The sequence below is a fragment of the Macrobrachium nipponense genome, chromosome 7 (genome assembly GCF_015104395.2).
Source record: "Macrobrachium nipponense isolate FS-2020 chromosome 7, ASM1510439v2, whole genome shotgun sequence".
In the NCBI taxonomy this organism is placed as follows: Eukaryota; Metazoa; Arthropoda; class Malacostraca; order Decapoda; family Palaemonidae; genus Macrobrachium; species Macrobrachium nipponense.
Window position 1 is genome coordinate 17,303,420 of NC_061109.1, and position 22,305 is coordinate 17,325,724.

A 22,305-nucleotide genomic window follows, 5' to 3' on the forward strand; every position below is an offset into this window, starting at 1 on the left:
GGGGGGGGGGGGGGGTGTTCGATCTGGGACCCGCACGGCGGTTTTTCTTCCCTTTCTGAGAGAAGAATCACCTTTGTATATATCTGCTATCAAAGAATACAGTACCAGGCTATACTCTCTCTACTAAGGGACTTAGAGATAGCAGAGAACTAAGATCTTCGGATCTTATATGGTACATCAATAAGACTAAGACGAGGATATCATGTGCTTCGAGTTGGGATTCTTTCGTAGCCCGCAAATTCCGTTGTTCCGGCAAGACGGAACTTCTCCTCATCAAGCTTCTTTTAGGAATTTTATGAGGAAAATTCATTGTTTCTCTTGGCCCTTCTCACAGCATGTTTCGGAAGGCTTTTCCAAGAGAGTCTGGATATTCTATCAGAATCTATTATAAAGGGACCTCAACAACCTCTCCACTCTGAGTCTGTCTGCGTGCAGAATGACCAGAAGTAGACATGAATGAGAGGATTTTTCAAGGTAAAAGACAAGATTCGTGGTCAAGACATAGAATTGCTGCAGATCGTTCTAGATGGAAGGGGGAAACTGTCCTCTTCCGATACCTCTGTGAACCACATAGCGGTTTTTCTTCCCTTTCAGAGGGAAGGATCACCTTTGTATATATCTAATATCAAAGAACGCAGTAAAAGGCTATACTCTGTCTCTACAAGGGGAATTAGAGATAGCAGAGAATTTAGACCTTCGGGATCTTATACGATACCTCAATACGACAAGAGTAGGATATCGTGTACTTCGAATGGGATCTTTTTGGGGCCTCAGATTCCGTTTTCCGACAAGATGGAACTGCTCCTCATCAAACTTCTTTGAGAAATTTTCAGATAGAAGTTTCGTTGTCCAGGCAGGGTAGTACATACGTTTTCATCTACAGAAGAAGAAATGGTTTAAACGTTTGCCTACAGAGTCTTTGGGATGCGATGAGGGCTCGAAATGCTTCCCAGAAGGTATTCAGAGGGATACATAAAGAGCTAAGAAATCAGGGGTCCGCCCAATTTCAGCTCGGAGTCTCCTTTGACTTTCAAACTCCTTCCCATCCTTCGGGCAAGGATAGGGAAGATTCTGCAACGAGAAACCTCATCAACATGTAAGAAGAGATCTCGTTAGCAACGGAAGTACTCACGAAGGATCCTCCTCAAAGGAAGACTCTAATCTCTCGTACTGTTAGATATCCTATCGTCTACTGGATGTAGCTGACTACAGTCACCTCCCCTTGCCGGAGAGGCCAAAAGCTCAAAGTGGAAGAATTTCTTCCACCCTTCTACAAGTCTCCTGATAAACTATTGTGGTTGTTCAGGACTTTCGGACAATGTAGCGCCAACCAGGCGCCAAATGCCAAAACAGGCGAAAAAACGCCAGAGGCAGACAGTTCCAAGGAACACTGTCATTGTCTGATGCAGAGAAAGAGCGGGCCTCCAACCTGGCGCAGATGCGCTAAAGGCGAACAAATCGGACAGATAAGAGTGTCCGATGTGGACATCGCCAGACAGCCTCGAGACTCTACCAAGCTCGAAGCTCCAGCAAGTGGGGAGGAGCCAGCCAGGCTCCAGGCGCTAAAAAGAGCCAGCCAGGAGCCAGGCGCGAAGAGCCTTCCAGGCGCAAGGCGCCAACCAGGCGCCAGCCAGGTGCCAGGCGCCTGCCAGCCGCGAAGTGCCAGCCAGGCTCCAGGCTTCATCCATTTCAAGGAAAGCCCTGGTCTTCTTTGAAACAAGTGGGATCTCTAAAACACTTCAAGAGTGACTTGATGATTCCTTCAAACAGCTGAGAATTAGAAGCGCATGAAGTGCGAGCTTTTATGAATTCTTGTTTGTTCCATAACAATATGTCATAAAGGACATATGAGCTGTTACTTACGGGAGATGCAACTCTGTGTTGACCTCCCATTACACGAAGGATGTCAATTTAACCTACGAGAGATCCTTCTCTCTTGGTTATACGGGTCTGCAGATACGTTGTTGCTGGGATAGGGAGCTGACACTGATCCTTAACTAGTGAGTTAATTTGTTCCGATACGTAATACAAACCCTCGGTCCTTTACAATAGGAAGGTAACTAGCGGCAGCTGGGGACGGTCGTAAGCTTCGAACAAGGGGAGAACGGTAGTTAACTGCTTGTCCGATCGTGCGCGCGCACGCGCGCCCGAGAGGTGAAGAATCACTTTTGCTTTCGGCCGCGGGTGTGAAGGACGTGTTCGTCATCGCTCTCTGCCCGCTTCATCGTCGTATGCTTTGTTTATATTGTGTTTTCTACTAATGGTTTGGTTTGACTGAAAATGAAACTGTAAGTACAACTGTTTTCATTTTCATTACCTAATTATGAATCAACATGGAGCTATCGCCGTAGAGACGGCGATTTCCGCTCTTTTCATGTATTGAACCCTTGAATTATGTTCTCGGTCCGAGGGCGGGCGCTCGCGCCGAGTCATGTATTTTGGGCGAAAGTGTGTAATTGAAAGATGTAAGTACTCTTTTTCATTATATTTTTTGCCCTGTGCGTTCGTTGCCGAGAGCTTGATTGCGCTCGCAAGAGCCTCTTATTTTGTATGAATAGAATGCAATGAAAGTGGATTCGCAATGCAGTTTTCTTTTCATTTTCATTTATTAATTGCATCAAATTTAATTTTGGATCAATTTCCGCTCTTACCCGGGAATAAATCCTTTCGATTTATTGCTGTGAAAGTGAAAATAGCAAGTGCAGTATGTTCATTTTCATATATATTTATGACTAGCATCTATTATTATGGATCAAGTTTTCCGCTCTTACGGGAATTGATTTTTTGTTTTTTCCCTCTTTAAGTTTCTATTGAAGTGAATCGGCAAGTGCTTAGTGCAGTTATTCTGTTTCATTTTCATATTACTTTTCACTGGCTGTGCGGGGGGGGTAGGGGGAAGAAGCGAAGGTCTGCAGGAAGTCGTCGGAAAAGCTCTCCCGCGACTCCCTTGGTATCCGATTATTCGTCTTCTTTCCTGACCCCCCCGCTCAGCTTCCTCGTATTTTGTTTTTGGGTCTTCCTTCCGTTCGGGGTGGGGCATGTCTCCCCCCCCGTGCGTGAGGGAACCCCTCTTACTAATCTGTCTGTGCTACCGCAGGTGCTACAGCCGTGGGAGACGACTTGGACAGGTATGGACCACTGCGGCTGCAGGGCGTGCCTAGCATCCACGATCTGCTGCAGAGTCTAGCGAGGTCTGGGGCGGTGACCTTGGAGTGGTCTCCACTACAAACCTTCACGGCCGCTTATGCTGCTTCCCCCCGCTGGTCTACACTCCCCATGCTGTGTCGGTGACGCGTCTGCCGCTTCTAGGGCCGGTCGCCGCCAGTACCGAGGAGGGGTATGCCGCCGCCGCCTGTGTTTTCTTCCGGTTCGTGTTGCCTGCCCCAGACTTCCGCTGTTCCACCGCAGCTCGCCCTGGACCGGCCGCCAGTACCACGCTGGCTGCCGATGATTCTACGAGGCGATGGCTGGGCCTGCCGTGACTGTCGCTGATGGGGTTCCCCGCCTACTGGCTTGGCTGTCCCTTCGTGTTTACCGCTGCCGCTGTTCCTGCCGCTCCTGAGCTGTTGCTGTTCCTGTCGCTCCTGGTTCCTGCGCCTGTCCATGCTGTCCTGCCCATGGTGTGTCTTCCCCAGTCCCTAGGTCCTTCCGGACCGGTGCAGTCGGGCCGTGTTGCTTCGGCCAATAGGCCCGACTCCCGGCCTGGATGGAGGAACCTGACGACTGTCCTGCGTGAGCTGACGAAGAAGAGGAAGGTGTCATCTTCGTCTTCGTCTGTTGCTGCCTCTTCCCCTTCGACTTCTAAGGCCCATAAAGCCGAAGAAGAAGAAGGCTGCCTCCCCCCCCTAAGAAGTCTCCTTCGGGAACTTCTAAGGGCCCGTCCCACCTCGGTGGGACGGGGGGTCCTTCTGCTGGGTCCTCCTGCTCCTTCGGGAGCGGGGCCCCGTCTCCCCTTCCGTAAGGAAGAGATAGACGGGGACCAGAGGAGTATCGGTTAGCTCTGGTACTTCCTCGACCTGGTGCTAGCGGCGATGCCCCGCTACGCCAGTTCCGGCTCGGTCTCTCGTTCGCGGGAGATCCCGAGTGTACGCTCATCCCTCGGGAGGACCGTGCAGCCAAAGTTTCGGGCGCCAGAGTTCGCTCGGCGCCAAGACCACGGCACGGAGCAGAAGGCTGGCGAGAACGCTCAGGTGACTCTCGCCAGGCCAGCGGCCGCTCTCGCAGCGACCAGCTGGTAACCGGGTTTTGTTATTCCCCTAAGAAGACTCCTTCGGGAACTTCGAAGGGCTCGTCACATTCCGGTGTGACGGGGGGGTTCTTCTGCTGGTCCTCCTGTTCCTTCGGGAACGGGGCCCGTCTCCCCTTCTGAGAAGAAGAAGAAGACGGGGACCAAGGGTGTGCTGGCTACTGCGGGTACAACCCCTTCGCCTGGTCTTGGCAGCTCTGCTGCTAAGCCAGGTACCGGCTCGGTTTCTCGTCCGCGAGAAGTTCGAGTGTACGATCTCCTTCGGGTGACCGTGCAGCCAAAGTTAAGACGCCTGAGTTCGCTCAGCGTCATGACGAGGCACGGAGCAGAAGACTGTCGAGAGCCGCTCAGGGTGACTCTCGCCAGGCCAGCGGCCGCTCTCGCAGCGACCAGCCGGTACCTCGGGGGTGGACGTGACGGTCTCTGACCGGCCACGGGTTGACGGGAAGAGGTCCCCCAGGTCCCCTCGACCGACGGTACAGCCTCGGCTGGTACCAGCGGTTTGACGTGCCGCGAGGACGCTCACCGGTCTCACGGCGAAAGCGAGCTCTGCAGGTCACCTGACCGCCGCTCCCACAGGACCGGGCGGATACGGTGACCAGCAGCAGCTCGTCTGACGCACGGGACCGGGGTGGTTCGACGTGCTCAGTCGAGCCGCTCGCCACAGGTGAGCGGCACGGCCAGGCCTGCAGATCGATCCCCACCGCGGGTTGGTGATCGGCTGCAGACCCCAACGTACGCTGGTCCTGCCAGCGAGCGGGGGGGGGGGGGGGGGGGGGGGGGGGGGGGGGGGGGGAGCGTCAGGTCTGTCTCCTCCACTACCTTCAACTTCCTCGGGCTACACCGGGAAGAGCGAGGTAGCTAGGAGTGATCGTGAGAGGTGCGCCGCTCACGATCCCGTCACGAACGCCGCACGTGCCACGTATGGTCTTAGGACCAACCAGGACGTACGCGCAAGTGATTGGAGGCGGACCGTTCAGGGGGAGAGGGGGGGTAGCGTCAGTTCTGTCTCTCCGATACCTTCAACTTCCTCGGCATACGCCAGGAAGAGCGAGGTATATAGGAGTGATCGTGAGAGATGCGCCGCTCACGATCCCGTCACGACGCCGCACGTGCCAGGTTGGTCTTAGGACCAACCAGGACGTACGCGCAAGTGATTGGAGGCAAACCGTCAGGGATCTGTTGCTGGTCCTTCTTCTGAAGGAGGAGGGTCCTGGGGGAGCTGCTCTTGTTGGAGGGACTGGACGGTCCTACTCCTCAAGACGCTGTAACTTCCGGATTCAGAGTAACTTTACCCAGGTTATTGCACTGATTCGTCAGCACAACGACCGGGGGGAAGGATCGCCGCTCCCACCAGCAGAGCCCATGTCTCTGCTCGAGTCGTTTTGGGGCCCGAGAGGGAACCCAAACCGACGGTGGGTATGCCGCGATCGGAGCTTGCCGATTCTGTCTTGAACCAGAGTCTCTCGTCTCCGGACAAGAAGGCTCTCTCAGTTCTGGCCGGTCGATCAAGCTACTTCCACCTCTCTACTGCGACAGCGGCGTTTCTACTACGTGTCTTCGGACACCGTATTTAAATTACTCCTTCGGTCCTCCTGAGAGGTTTCGACCTCGACGAGGACTGGAATGAGTCGGAGGACGGGATCGGCTCTCTCCTGTCAGGTGTCGATCAGCCCACCCAGACGACGTTCACAGTGGCGGCAGACCCTTACCTACAGTGAGAGTTCGTAACCCTCCTCGGGAAAACGTTTTCTCCTGACGATACGTTTCCCAGAATTCTCGAGAGGCCATCGCCGCAAGGCGATGGCTGCTCCTACTCTTCTCCAACTGCTAGTTCCACTGGGAAGGCGAGCGAGTATCCCAAAATTCCTCCCCCATTCCCTCTCTCCTTACGGCTACGAGGGAAAGGGGGAAGGATCCTACAGAGATGTCTATATAGGATACCAAGTTTGGGACTGCGCTACCAAGGGGGACCTTCGGGTCCTACCTGACGTAAGCCCCGGTCGTTGAGGAGGGATCCTGCCCCATTCTCGATTGATTTCTACGGGAATCGAGAGGACCACCAGCCGATATCGTTTGACGAATTCGGTGGGGGTTTCGCAGACTGCTTAGAATTCTACGGAATTCTAGCGCATTCAGAGTGTTAGAGTTTCTTACGATCTCAAAACACTTAGGCGAGGACCACGGTCCAAAGTGAGCGAGACGAGAATCCCGATATGTTACACGATAATCGGGAAGGAACCTCGCCTATGCTCGAATTCCTGGAATTTCTAGCATTAGGAAGAAGACTGCTGCTGAAAGAAGACTATCTCACAGTAGGCGACCAACCTTGGAATAGAGAAGAACGGACGGGAATATCCAGTTTGGCTGGAACTACGTCTTAGTATTTCTGTTCACCATTGAAGCTTTCCTTCGAGGAAGACTTCTCCTTCACTCTCTTTAATAGAGAACGAAGGTGGTCGATCTCCAATCCTTATTTTGTTTTCTTGAAGGAAAGAATTTAGGATGGAGATCGTTGTTCAGAATCCTACAAATATACTACGTATATTAAACCTCGCGACATGATTCTGCTAAGCAGTTGAATTGGTCCGAGGGGTAGGCGCATATCCTGGTTTATTCTACGGATTGCGACTTAGACGAAAAGTATTCTATTGACTGCAACCCGGGTTGCCTGCAACCTCCCAGGAGTTTCCAGTTTCAATTTATATACTTATGGTGTTGTCACAACAACACCATTTAAGCTTTTATATTTGTTACCGAAATCGTTTCGCTTAAATATAATTAATTGCTCGAGCAATATCTTTTATGCTCGGTGGTTCTAGCCGAACGCATTCCTTCGTGAAAAGGAGGATTACTTGGCAACTCAGGGATGACGAGTCAGCGACAGCTACTGCGTATTGAATTGCCGAGGCATTTCAGTATCAGCTGCCGCTTTGAGATAGACGGTTGTTTATGTCTTTCTCACCTGCTTTGATTGAATAACAACCGTATCTCTGCCCAACAATCACGGACCTTAAGTCTCTGATTAACGGGGATTCCTCGCATACATGAATGACCATCTACTGCTGAGAAACGCTAGTATTCATCGTCTTCGGTATTGCGAGAATTTTAAACAGAGATATCTATTCGACTCTCATCTTTCTGTTTACCGCACGGTAACAGAATTCTGTAATAGTTCTCTTGCTGCATCGTATCCCGATAATGCGAATGATTTTTGCGAAATCTGAGTTTGTCTCAAAATATCTTGTATTCGGAGGTGTACAATTGTTCATTGTTCACCCGGATTAGCAGATGTATTGAAAGACAATCGCCTACTCCCACACCTGCCAGCTCTACTTCCAAACGTTCAGCCCATGAGAAGCAGTTCTTCAAGCGGCTCTCCCCTGTGTTTCATTACTGAAGAAACGCCCCGCTTTCATTGCACAACGGACAGCAATGAAAAATGGCGGTTAGCGTTTTCAGTAATTTGTAAGCACAGGTTTAGAATCTTGAGATTCCTTCTCTCGATTCAGCTGGAAGACGTAGGTTGCATTCATTGCCTACCTTCGTCTTCAACGTCACATAGTGTTTTTGTTCTCCTTAAGCTGAGATTCACGTCTATTGAGATTTTCTTGCCATCAGGGACCTCGGTCTTTGAAGGCAATTGACTTTCGCCTTTGAGCTTCGCATTAAGAGAATCATCGCCGCGCCGTCCGCATCGGTGACTAACAAATATTTTATTTGTTTCGTCTCTCAGCATAACTCTTAAAGGGCGAAGGTCACGTGACTTACCCGGATGCTTGGACAACTTGCTTCTACTGATTCCGAACCAGTCAGTCGGCAGCTGTCAGAGCGCCCGTAGTCAGTTACGAACTATGCTGTGGACTTAGTTCGGTTGTTCCAGAGCAATCATTACTTCGTCTTAATAGCTTGTCAGTATGAGTACTGTACATAACCAAAGTCGAGAAGAGGGATAGGTCATACGACTATTCCCTTCTTTTCGTCTTAGGTAACTGCATGACTTCTCTGAGAAGTCAAGCACAAAGGGATGGGATTTGTGACGCTGATTCGTACCGATCTTCGTAGCGAAGACTCAGAACCCTTCGGTAACTGACGATTGGTTCGAGTCCTTCACAATACCCTCCCTAATGGACGTCACCGCCTCCGATACGAAGGCTATGCTGCTTGTCCTGTGAAGGTGCGACGGAGCTGTCTGAAGAAACTCGACACCCAGGATGAGTGTGGACGCCTCTTCATCATTCTCTCGCGTTCCGCAAGAACTTCTCCGTGGCGCAGGTAATGAAGGCAAGGCGCCTGGTCCAAACCGGACCGCATGCACCTCCTTCTACCTTCAGGATATTGCCCACAGTTCCTTGGATCTTTTTCCTTGGGAACCGTGGTGTTGCTCAACACGTTGTGTAGTTAACCCAGACCCTCGCAGGCTGAACAGCATCGAGTCCTGGTGTGACCGTAAGAATGGATGAGGAATGAGAGTGTGACTGGCTCCTCTTCCATCTTTTTTCTTCCCTCTACCTTTGGGTAGGGGACACGGTCGTCACCCTGCTGGGTGTAAGGACGAGATGCAGGCGTGAGCTACTCAATAGAGCACCATCCTATCCCTTTCAGTAGGGATAGGAGTAAATATCCACCACTTCCTCCAACAAGGGGAGGAAGTGGATGCCAAATTGAGACAAAACCCATCATTTTATGATTGTCTCTTGCAAACAGGAACAAGTTCTTGCTTGCTGGTACGAAGAGATACGCTTGCCTCTCTCTTAGTACTTGGCCCAGAGGTCTGACCACTTGATCCTGCGGTGCACACAAAAAAACCCGATCAATCGGACAGAGGTTTGGATCCCTCCTTGCTCTTTTTTACGACCAGGGAGGCACTCCAGGGTTGGACGAACACCAGTCTGTTCACCAGACTCAGATTCCTCCCACCAAGAAGTGAGTCTTCCTATTGTTAAAGGACGAGGGTTTGTATTACGTATCGGAACAAATGACAATTTGTCGAAAATTGCATTTTTCCTAACTATACAAACCTGAGGTCCTTTACATATAGTCCCACCTCATTGCCATCACTCTGCAACTTTTTGCATGGGCCTAAAGCAAAAGGTATTCTTCACCTCTCGGGCGCGCGGGCGCGCGCACGATCGGACAAGCAGTTAACTACCGTTCTCCCCTTGCCCTTGTTCGAAGCTTACGACCGTCCCAGCTGCCGCTAGTTACCTTCCTATTGTTAAAGGACCTCAGGTTTGTATAGTTAGGAAAAATGCAATTTTCGACAAATTGTCATTTTTAGTTTAACTTAGTGATTTTTATTGGGGTTTTTGAAAGGAGTTTTGGGAATAACTCTTTTTCCAAAATGAGCGCTAACCCTCGTGTTAGGATCAGGTGATCGGGATCGTGTGTTGCTCCTTAAATTATGCCAATAGGCATAGGTATATTGTCATATAAGTGAATTAGCACCCATTGACAAATGCCAGTTAGGCTCTGCCGAGTAAGTGGATAAGACCCATCGGCAGACCCACAAGAACTCTTAGCCATAGGTCACATCCTCGCTGAGGCTCTTGAGACGAAGCAGACTCCTAAGCAATAGCTAGGAAGTCAACCCTCCGTCTAAACAGATAGGAACCAAGGTCTATAAATTTTAGGGCTGTTGCCTTGTATAATAAGGCGCCCTATGAGGTAATGTTAGACTTGCGATAATCTTACGCTAAGTCGGTTGGTATTGCACTTCCACATTCAGTGGAGTGACTTGGGGTTTGTAGATCACTTACGAAGTCGGTATTATCTTCTTGGTTATGACGACGATGTGTTAAACTCATGATGATTCGGTTATGAGGTTCTTGTAGAAAACACGAAGTATAAAAATATATATATTCTTCTGAAGTTTTACATGGTGAAGATCAGATATGATTGTACAAGTCTTCTATGACGATAGCTTGATCGCTTCTGCCAATGATAATGGCTACTTCTACTCTCTCTACCTGATAAAGCTTAGGTAAAGAGGTACAGGTCTTCTAATGACGATAGCTCACTCTCTTCTGCCTGTCTACCATCTCTGTTACAAGTTATGAAAGAACAGACAGTAGTTCGAACATATGAACATACAATCCGATGACATAGTTTCATACGAACATACAATCAAAATGAGACACGCTACAGATCACGTAGGCCGTTTGAATTATAGGTCGCGGTAGTTGTCTCAAGCAGGGAGCTTGGACTAATGTTTATAAACAATTGAATGACTACAGGTGACGGCATGTTATCTTAGCCTACTTTTATTGTATACGTCATCTTTAGCGTCTCTAGTCTGATCACATTCCTGCAAGCAATCTGGTTGACCTCTTTAGTTTTAGTCTTTTGTATATATGGACTAACATTCCATATTTTTTATTATGTAAACCACTACATAAATACGCTACAACGTATGTTGTTACCGTCTATTCAGTAGTTAGCTGTCTCTTACCCTCCACCAAAGGGTGCCAATCAGCTAAGTATATATCTGTCAGGGAAGTTGAATGTATGAAAATGATATTGTTATGATACAGTAAAGTTTTATTGTAGTGTCTTACCGAACAATTATAGAGCCGTGATTTGTCCCACGAGCGGCAGGATACTAAATTCAAATTTAGCGCGTCGGGCGTCGCCAACACTGGTGGTGATGACGTCATCTCCCTCCACTCGCGGGAGAACCAGGTACAACTGCCCAGGTGAATCCAATTCTTTTCCTGCCGGCGTCCGGTGAACATCGGTGGTCGGTGCGGTTGGATGACTTTCCTTCGCTTTTTTTCTTGTGGATTTGATCTTCGGAATTGGTGAAGTACTCTTTTTTGGCGTTGTTGTTATTTTGCTTTTTATTTAGGCGTTGCCATGTCGGATTCTAGTCCGTCGGGAGTTAGGTTTTGCATCTCAGGATGTAAAACTAGATTATCCAAGTTAGAGTATGATTCTCACACTAAATGTGTTAAGTGTAGGGGACAGGTTTGTTCAGCAGATCGAACATGTAACGAGTATAGTGATTGGACTGATTCTCAATGGAAGTTTTTTAGTTCATACTCGGAGAAATTAGCTAAAGTAGCAGGAATTAGAAAAGCAGCGCTTAGGGAAAGTAGACTTAGCTCTGCTTCGTCTTGCGATGCATCTGTTCCTTCTGTTTCTCCTCAAATTGTTATGTCTCCTTTAACTGCACCTCCTATTCCTCCTACTAATCCCACTTCTCCGGCTTCCCGTGTAGTTTCTTCCGACACCATTGCCAGTCTGGAATCGAGGTTAGATCAGAAATTTTCGGTACTAGCGAATACGGTTTTGCAACTTGGTAATTCAGTTAAGACGTTTTTGGAGAAAGCGGCTTCAGGTAAGAGTGTAGTTTGAGGGTGCGTCTGTCTGTACCTGACACGTCTCCAGACAAAGGTCACTGTCCAGCTCCCCCCGCGCACCGGGGAGAAGACATACCGGAAGTCCAAGGAGTCGATCGGGATTTGCCCACAGACAGGCGCCTCTCTTGTTGAGCCTGTTGCGCCTCAACAGGGCTCGGTTAAGCGTTGGAAAGGTGTTGCGGTCAGACGCCTTTCGAATGATTCAAGCGATTCGTCTCCAGTCGCGCGGCGCTCTTGGCGAGATTCGCCCGTTTCGCATCCCTTAAAGAGGCGTTCAGGCGCCGATTCTTCGCCTCCTCCAGTCAAGCGGTATAAGGAGCCTGAGAGTAGGGTTGCGCCGCGGCCGTTAGCGGCTCATTCGTCGCCTCAATCTGTGCCTTTTTCGGCTCCATCTACTAGTAGAGATTGTGGTTTTAGCGCTGTAGCTAGCAGTTCTAAGGGTGTTTCTTTAGGCCTTTTTTCGTCTGTTTGCGCCTGTTTTCGCCTCGAATTTCGGCGGCTCCGAGCGAGGCGCAAGTAGTTTTTCCGCCTCCTGCTGAACATTTAGGCTCTTCCAAGCCCTACGTTAACTGTTTTTGATTCGTCTCTGGCGCTTTGCGCAAGCAGTTAGAGATGGTTAACCAAACTGGATGAATGAGATCCAAGGGTGGTTCGAAACCTTCAGATCCGGTTGTAGTTCCGTCTACTTCTTCGGCGGTATCGGAGAATGAAGAAGAAGTAGAGGAGGAGGATTCACATCACCTCTCGTGTTATTCACGTCTCCTTAGTTTTCTTCTGGTATCTTATCCAGATTATTTTGAGAAAAGCTGCTCCGCGCTCCCCAACTTTCGACTTTTTTGATGAGGAGGAAAACTTCAGACCCTCTCCTCCCAAAACTTGTTTTATCTAAAGCGGTTAGACATTCGTTGAAAGAGACTGAGAAATGGATGTCTATGAAAAGAGATTAGGGAAGCTCTTTTTGCTTACCCTCCCTCTAGTTGCTTCGTAAGAGGTATAGGTTTTGTTTTTTTTATGTAACAGGGGGGAAGCTCCTTCTCTGGGAGTTTATGCCTCCTCCCAGGGAGACTTCCCCTCCAGTTTAATCGACTCCTCTAGAGATCTGCTTTCGCCGCAGCGAAAGTTTCTTTACAGCGCCGGAGTTTGGGACCACGTTGTAAAGAATCAATTTAAACTTTTGGAAGTCTTTAGCTTCCTTGATTGGACATATTGGCGCTTTAGCGGCCAAGATCGAAGACTGTCTCTTTCTCAGGAGTTAGCGGAGGATTGGATTGGTGTTCTGTCCTGGTGCGGACAAATTCATTAGGGATGGATGTGATGAGTTAGCTTCGCTCATCGCCTTTGGTACCCTTAAGAAAAGGCAACTTTGGTGCTCCTTTGCTTCTAAAAGGGTTACTTCCCAACAGAAGTCTGCTCTCTTGTTTGCTCCTTTTGTGAAAGATAACCTCTTTCCAGACAATGTAGTGTTGTCAATTTCGTCTGCGCTAGATAAGAAATCTACTTCGGATTTACTGGCACAGTCTACTAAGAGAACCTAAAGCTCCTGTGGAGACTGTTCCTTCGGTTTCTCCTCTGGCCCAAGTGCCTTTTCGAGGGAGAAGACCCGCGCTTCTTTCGGCCGAAAGTCGAATTTGCGACCTCAGTCTAAGGCCTCGGCCAAGGTTAACAAACCTTCCAAATGAAAGCTCGGTTCTTCATGCACCAGTGGGAGCCAGGCTGGCTCTGTTTTGGGAGGAATGGGAAAACAGAGGAGCAGAAGCCTGGGTGGGTAGTGCAAGTACTCAAGTTCGGCTATCGTATTCCTCTCGTTTCACCTCCCTCGCTCTCACCTGTGCCAATTCCATTCCAGGCATACTCTCCGGCTCAGACAAAATTTCTGGCGCTAGCCGCAGAATGGGAAGCGCTTGTTCTCAAAGAAAGCGATAGAAAAAACAGATAGAAGGGATTTTCCTCCAGGGCTTTTACATCTGGCCTTTTGTAGTTCCCAATCATAAGGGGGCTGGAGGCGGTTTTGGATGTGAGCGCCCTGAACTTGCATGTCCAGAAAACAAAATTTCATATGGAGACCACTCGGTCGGTTTCTGGAGTCCATCAGACAGGGGGATTATGGATGGTCTCTCTGGACATGCAAGACGCTTATTTTCACATTCCGATACATCGCGAATCTCGGAAGTACCTGAGGTTCATGTTCGAAGGCAAGGTGTTTCAGTTTCGGGCGCTTTGCTTCGGACTAGCGACCGCTTCCTCAAGTTTTCACCAGGGTTCTATCCCGATAGGAAGCTGGCTGCACTATTAGGAGTAAGAATCTCCCTCTATCTGGACGATTGGCTTCTCCGGTCGGAATCAGAGAGTCGGTGCATGAAGGACCTTGGAACAACTCTGGATCTTGCCAGAAAGTTAGGAATTCTGGTCAACAAACAGAAGTCCCAGTTGGGTTCCATCTCAGAGCATCCTTTATTTGGGGATGATTCTGAATGCTCAAGTTTTTCGGGCTTTTCTGTCCCCCGAAGAGGGTTCAAGGCTGTCTGGAGACAGTTCAGCAGTTCTTGGACAAAAAGGTAAGTTCTGCCAATCAGTGGATGAGGCTCCTGGGCAAATTGACGTCAGTGGAGAAATTTGTGACGTTGGAAGACTGCACATGAGACCTCTGCAGTTTTTCCTGAGAGCCTCTTGGTGCAGGAAGACACAACCCAGACTCGATTACCTTTCCTGTCACAGATCAAAAAAATAAAGAGGACCTAAGGTGGTGGCTCTCTCCGAGCAAGGTTGGAAGAAGGGTTAGATTTACGACCCATCCCTCCCGAACCTACAGTTCTTTTTCCGATGCATCGGACACAGGTTTTTTAGCCCTACTGGGAAATCAACGGACTTCAGGAGCTTGGTCGGAGAAGGAGAAGAAGTTCCACATAAATGTAAAGGAACTGTTAGCAATTTTCTTGGGGATCAGACAGTTTCGGAGCTTAGTAGAAGGTCGAGTAGTGGCAGTGCATTCCGACAACTCCACGGCTCTCTCGTACGTGCGGAAACGGGGCGACTCAGTCTTTCTCTCTGTACGAAGTAGCCAAGGATCTCCTCCTGTGGTCAAACGAAGCGAAGGTTCAGCTAGTCCCCGAGATTTGTTCCGGGAAAGATGAACGTCCTGGCGGACGAGTTAAGTCTCAACAGCAAGTGTTACCTCTGGAGTGGACTTTGGACAACAAGATTTGTCAGAAACTTTGGCGCCTTTGGGGGACGACCGTTCAATAGACCTGTTCGCGACATCAAGGAAACAACCGTCTTCCTCTCTTTTGTTTCTCCAGTCCCAGATCCTCTAGCTTGGTCGGTGGACGCAATGCTGTTGGATTGGTCGGGTCTGGAAGCTTATGCATTCCCTCCGTTCGGTCTAATAGAGAGGTGCTGAACAAGCTCATGTCGCACAGCAATGTAACACTAACGTTAATCGCTCCCTTTTGGCCCAGGAAAGAGTGGTTCCCGGACCTTCTCCAGTTGTTAGTAGACTTCCCCAGACTTCTTCCTCCAGAGAAGTGGCTTCTCAAACAACCTCACTTCAAGAGGTTCCACCAAAACTTGTCCGCTCTAGCTCTGACAGGGTTCAGACTGTCCGGAATCTTGTCAGAGCGAAAGGATTTTCAAGAAGAGCTGCAGAAGCTATCGCTCGTTGTAGGAGAGAGTCTTCTAACAAACTCTATCAAGGGAAGTGGAGAATCTTCAGAGAGTGGTGTAGAAGTGCTAAAGTCTCTACTTCTGCGACCTCTTTAACAGAAATAGCAGATTTTCTTCTATTTCTTAGGAACTCTAAGAAACTGGCTCCTTCGACGATCAGAGGATATAGAGCCATGCTCTCTTCGGTTTTTCGACATCGAGGTTTGGATATTTCCTCCAATTCAGATCTGTCGGACCTCATTAGGTCTTTCGAAACCACTAAGCTCCCGCAAGATACAGTGGCTTGGAACTTAGATGTGGTGCTTAAGTTCCTCATGGGGCCACCGTTTGAGCCTTTGAAGTCGGCTTCACTCAGGAACTTGACTAAGAAGGCACTCTCTTTTTTATTGCACTAGCTTCTGCTAAGCGTGTCAGCGAATTGCACGCTATAGACAAAAGAGTCGGTTTCTCTCAAGGCAATGCTGTATTTTCGGTATCTTTGACTTTTCTAGCCAAAAATGAGAATCCTTCTAATCCTTGGCCGAGGAGTTTTGTGGTAAGGAACTTATCTGATTTGGTTGGACATGAGGAGGAAGAAAGGCTCTTATGTCCAGTCAGGGCTATTAAGCAATTTCTGTTTGCCACTAAGGGTATTAGAGGACAATCTTCTAAGCTCTGGACCTCGGTTCAAAATCCCTCTCGTCCTCTTTCTAAGAATGCTATATCGTTGCTTATTAGAGAGCTTATCAGGGAAGCTCACTCGCAGTCCGAGAACGACAATCTTTCCGTTCTGAGAGTTAAAGCTCACGAGGTTAGAGCAGTGGCAACTTCTTTAGCATTCAGAAAGAATTTATCTTTAGCTTCGATTCTTCAGAGCACGTTCTGGAGATCGAATTCGGTTTTTGCGAGTCATTATCTCAAAGAGATAGAAACGGTTTTCGAGAATTGTAAAACGTTAGGTCCGGTGGCGGTTTCTGGCATGGTGTTGGGAGAAACGGCACAGGGGTCGTCACCTCTATGCTAACTTTTCACCTTGAATAGGTTGTCGAGTTCAAGGGAAGCTGGGGGTACTGAGTACCTGGGATACTCACCAGTCTGTTAGGTCAGATTTTACAATGGTTGGGTATATATGTTTTTTAAATCTGGTGTTGGTGACAAATGTTTTGTATAATTGAATTTCTGGTCTTAGCCCCAGGGCTAAGGGGCAAATTCTTTGTTGTTACTATCCTCCGTCAGTCAGCCTTGACTCGCTTGAACTACGGAAGGATTCCACTCCTGTAGAGGCTAACTTTGGTCAAATTCCAATTCCTCTACAATAGTAAGAAGAGCACCGACCAGAGGCAGTAACAGTCTGCTGTAGCTCTCTTACAAGGTAAGGTACAACAGACACCTTGAGTGTTTACTGGTATTGCAATAAATGTAACCATTTAAAAATACTAGTGGTCCACTGAATCCCACCTTCCCATAAATGTGTAATCAGCTCTATAATTGTTCGGTAAGACACTACAATAAAAATGAAATTTTCATTATTAAAATGAAGTTTTATTGTATACTTACCGAACAATTATGATTATACCCACCCTCCTCCCCTTAGGTGGACGGACGGGGCAGAAAGAATTGGATTCACCTGGGCAGTTGTACCTGGTTCTCCCGCGAGTGGAGGAGATGACGTCATCACCACCAGTGTTGGCGACGCCGACGCGCTAAATTTGAATTTAGTATCCCTGCCGCTCGTGGAAATCACGGCTCTATAATTGTTCGGTAAGTATACAATAAAACTTCATTTTAATAATGAAAATTTCATTTTCATACATACTTACCTGGCAGATATATACAATAAATGGCCCACCCAGCCTCCCCACAGGAGACAGGTGGAAGAGAGAAAATCTGATAGAAAACGGGAATGGTTCCTAGTCCTGCCACCCAGGGCAGGGCGGTAGATCACCTGACCTACCTACCTGTAGCGTGTGCCGCGAAATTCGAATTTCTGTCGGGGACGACGGAGTCTATAGCTAAGTATATATCTGCCAGGTAAGTATGTATGAAACTTTATTGTATCATAACAATATCATTTTTCATTATAGCTGTCAGTAACTTGGTATCTCCATAACGTAAAGATAGAATAAAGAATAGAAATGAATGGTTATTATACTGTTTGGTAGTTTCATTAGTTGAAGAGAGGTACTAATGAAAATTTATGGCTTACTGTGTCCTAGGAAAAGTGATTGCTTGGCGTTCGTTCAGTACTCGTAAGACTGTAAGAGCTGAATGTAAATAATCGATTGGAAGGTTTTTTTTTGTTTTGTTTGTGTATTATATTTAATGATTGATTAATAATTATTTGAAATGAGTACATACTGATTATTTATACATTTTATTGGCATATTCTAAGCTTTTAGCTTCTTAGGTTTAGATGCCAGAATCATAGACTAGGCTACAGTAGCAACCGCTAACTTAGGCTAGGCTTATTGCTAAGGGACATATGCTAAAGTCCTAATATATGCAGTAAAAATGGGGTTGAACATTACATGCAGTTGAATATTACTCAAGTATGTACAGTATTTTGCCTTTTTGGAGTCATATTTCTTCCGTCAGATCGGCGTCGTAACCCTAGAACATGTGTTTTAGGCCTGGAAATATAATTTACTGGTGTGTTTTTGGAGGGCTTGGAATGGATTAGCCATTTTACATGTAAAATGTGGTCCAAGATTTGAAAACCTCATGATACGAAGGGCGCCTCGGAACGGATTAATTTCGTATCTCGAGGTACAACTGTAATCCAGAACCAACTTTGGCCCCAGGACTATAGGAGGGACATTGTAACCAGGAATTGTCCATTTGGTTCTGAAACCAGAGTCCAAGTTTTGGTCTTTTCCCTCTGTCATGCAACACAGTTTAACTATGTAGTGTCATTACGCGTTCATGCAACATAGAATGGTCAAACTACACCTGGTAAAACTTTTTTAGATGTCAGGGCAATGAAAAGACATCAGGATGCTTAGCAGGTTTATTCCCGGTCAGAAACAAAGTCTGTGGGAAGTTTGCTGCTTTGAGTGAAATGAAACAACATATTGGTTTGATAATCCATTCTGTGGAAGGGCCTTGACATCCGTAAGTTTGGCACTTGGTGTGGATTTAAGGAACACTCATTTCGCTTCCTAGCATGTAGATGAACAGGGACATCCGAATGATTACTACTACTTTGTTGGCCCTCAGGCTTGAGCAGTGGATGTTTCCTTAAATTTTGCCTAATTCAGACTCATAGGCCTGCCCCTTCTATCTACTCTGAATTCTATTGAGCAATTTCATGTTCAAGAATTGCTTAGTCTCCTGTAGAGCCCTTGTAGCCTCAGGACAAAACTTTTCAGAATTTCCAATGCTCTTGGTAGATGTCTCATTCTTCTGTTGAGAAGAAATCAACTCTACTTCACAATTCCATACAGTTCCATTGACGTAGGCATCTCTTTAACTGTTTGGAGATGTTAGAATGTCTCCTCCCAATAATAAGATTTTCAAGTTATCATAGGATCTGTCCTTAATTTAAAACTGCCATGGCCTGGGGTCAGAAGCAGTGGTCTGTGTGTTGCTGAGGGTGCCATTGTGGAGGAACTTTCACCACCTGGAACCTTGTAGACGTCAATGTTTTCTGTTTAGAGGAGATAAGACTTTTCACTGTCTACTTCCAAAGTTATCGTTCCTTACGTACTTTCCTCGGTATTGCATCAAGTACTCTTAGATCTTGCTGAGGACCAGAACTGTAAGGTGTTGAGATTGAAGCCCCTTCATCTCTATATCAGTCTCTCTCAGGAGTGTAGATGCAGGTCTACATAGACTTTATCTGAATTTACTGTCAAACCTTTTACTTAGCAGTGGTTAATAAGTAAATTTACTGTCAGCACCCTTCTTTAAACTGGCGTAAAGGAAATGCTATTTTAGCTTTCTGCCTTAGAGCTGAGGGTGATGTTAGGGCTATGCTTTACAGTTCCCTGTAAGAATTCCAATTTAACCCCTGTGGGGGGACAGGGGGGGAAGAGGAAACTTCTCTATCCTGTTGGGCATTTAATATAAAGGTTAAACTTAGAACATTTTTATCATCCTTTTTAGAGACCTTGAACATCTCTGTCAAAGGTAAATGCTGGATGAGGCAAAGTTAACCTTTGGTTTTGTGGTTTAAAGAAAAACATGTTGTGGTCAAAGGTTAGCCTGGAAGAGGCAAAAATCAACCTTTTGTTTTGTGGTATTAGAAAACCTAGCTGTCTTTGCCAATGGTTAAGCTTAAAGGCGAAGTTAACTTTTTGTTTTGTGCTTTTAGAAAACATAGAATGTATTTGTGAAGGTTAAGCCTAGAAGAGGCAAAGTTACCCTTTCGTGTTGTGATTTTTATTAACTTATAACGCCTTTGCCAATGGTTAAACTTGAAGGCAAAGTTAACTTTGTTTTGTGGTTTTAAAAAACCTATAATGTATTTGTGAAGGTTAAACCTGGAAGGGGCAAAGTTAACCTTTTGTATTATGAATTTTAGAAACTTTGTCAAGGAACACAAGGTCCTCTGTGACATAATGGATAGGCTAGTGCATGAGAACTAGCTCCATATCTTCTACCTTATTGAAGTTAAACATTCATAATGTGAGCAGCAGTTGCAACTTCATTTTGTGTTAAGTCAATTTGTCGCTCCAGAATAGGATTGATGTGTCACAGTAGAAGTACAATTCAGTTTTTGCACGAGCACTACCTTAAATATACAGAATTGTGTTTGAAAACAGTAAGCCCTTAATCCGCCACTAGTAGTCGGTAGTAGTCGGTAGTCTTTTCCTGAACCGAAAAAGAGCAATTCTTTAGGCTCTAAAGTTTAAATCCGGGGTTTTAATATTTTGGGGAGTGTGAAGGTACAAATTTCGTATAGGAGCGTACCTTTATATTGTAAAGGTATTCATTTTAAGTGACTCGTTTGATAGGGCTTTTGGACCCAGGCACAGGGGTCCCTCATACCACTTGCGTTTCATGCTGGCTGAATCGAAGCGGTTTTCTCCGCAAGGCTGCTCCTTGCTGCATACGCATGAGAGCCTTGCTCCCTGAATGGAATCCAACTTCTAGTGCTAGTAAAATCCACCAAGGATTCCAGATCAGGTGAGAATGTTTTGGGTTTTGTATGAGAAACCTTTAGCTTGAATGGCTGAGCAGAATTTTGTCTAGCTGCACTACCCACCAGCCTCTTCTGAATGTGGGAATCAGCTAATTTAACAGTAGGTAAGATTCATCTCAAATAATATAAACTTTCATAATAAAATTTATTATGTGGTTACTTACCTACTGTTAAAGTAGGCCCACCCAGCCTCCCCACAACTTAGTGGGCTGTCAAGGAGAATTCTGACAAGAGCTAAAACATTCGAAACACACTTGGTGGAGAACAGGTAAACTAGACAGTCATCTGGGCAGCCATTCAATATATTTTTTTTTTCTTTTTTTTTTAATGCCGACTCGCCTAATCACCGGGGAGATATAGCTAAATTTAACAGTAAGTAAGTATCCAAATAATAAATTTTATTATAATAATTTATATTTTTTAATGAAAATTTATATTTTGACAATGTTGCCTATGTGTATCATATTTTGCACAATATTAGACGCACTGTTGATCAGTGTAGTCTGGGCTAGCTAATGAAATCTCCAGACTTGTTAGCCATGGCCATGTATACTATTATGAAGCATACTGTAACATAATGTAAATATGCTGTACTGTATATTCTCATTTACAAGTTCTTTTTAAATGCACACTGATTGTGTGTGTGTGTGTTTTTTTTTTTTTTTTTCCATTGTCTAGTGAAAGAACCAGTCTGCAAGCCCTGATCTGGATGTAGTTTATTTTTTCTTGAAAGTGGTTCTCGTTGAAGTATTAGTTCCACCATAAATGATCTACATAGTAGTATGTAGTATTAATGATAACCTGTTATATAACCAAGTGAAAATGAATACTGGACTGATACTCATACTTTGTCTGTAGTTTACTTGAGGACATGAATTAACCTTCAGCTAGACTTCCTTGGAAGTATTAGCTTGGTCTTGAAAGGTTTCCCAGCTCTTGACTTGTTGCTTTGTCAGCTGACACTTATTCCTCCTCCACCCATCTGTGGTAATTGCATTACACATTGAAATAAAGAATATGATTTGTGCTTGTTTCCTGTACTGATTAGAAATGTCTCATAATATTGTTTGTACAAAATTTTTGGTATATTGTTATATTGTTCAGTATTTCCCAGAAACAACTGAAATTAATGCTGATCACTTTGAAGGTTACCCCAGCTAAAATAGCATTTTATGATGTTATAATATGGGGTGTTTTAATGTTATTAACCACAATATGGTAGAGTACTGATAAGATTACTGCATGTTGGTCCATTAATAATGAAGCTGATGTCTTTGTGTTCAAGTACTACATGTATACTACAGTAGATTCTAGGTTTTCTCTAAAAAATTTGGTTATTGAAGCTGCCTCTACTTTCGATGGTTTTAAGTCTACAGTTGGTATGTTTATCAAGTGTGTGTGTGTGTGTGTGTTTTTTTTGCATTTGTGTAGGTAGGAAATTATTTTTGTGTGTGTGACTGTATGAGAAGGCTATTTATTATATGAGTGGTATTTTGTTAGGTCATTTCATATCTCATACAAGTTTCAGATGAATTGACATGGAGATTCACTTACTGCATTTAAAAGTTCTTGAGTTGAAGGTTTATATGTGTATCTAGAGGACTCTCTCTCTCTCTCTCTCTCTCTCTCTCTCTCTCTCTCTCTCTCTCTCTCTCTCTCTCTCTCTCTCTCTGAACTGGCATGTAAAAAAACTGACTTCTTATATACATCATACATTCAGGAATTATCAGTATACATACTGAGAAGCAGAGAAAAACTTTCCCAGGTAAAGTTTATTATTTTTTTTATTCACATATTGAAGGGGTAACTGAAATGTGCTTGTCTAACTCTAGAAATAAATGTTAGATCTGCTTCTTTCAAAGGAAAAAGTAACCTAAGTTAGGTAAATTGAAACTGGGATGATTCCAAAGATGTGA

At 46.0% G+C, this 22,305-nt stretch overlaps 1 protein-coding gene across 2 annotated transcripts in view; it reads left to right on the plus strand.

The window, feature by feature from the left end:
• The window catches only part of LOC135217411 (ras-related protein Rab-14), a 220,134-nt gene that overhangs the window by 38,794 nt on the left and 159,035 nt on the right, over window positions 1-22,305 (plus strand). The window lies entirely within an intron of this gene.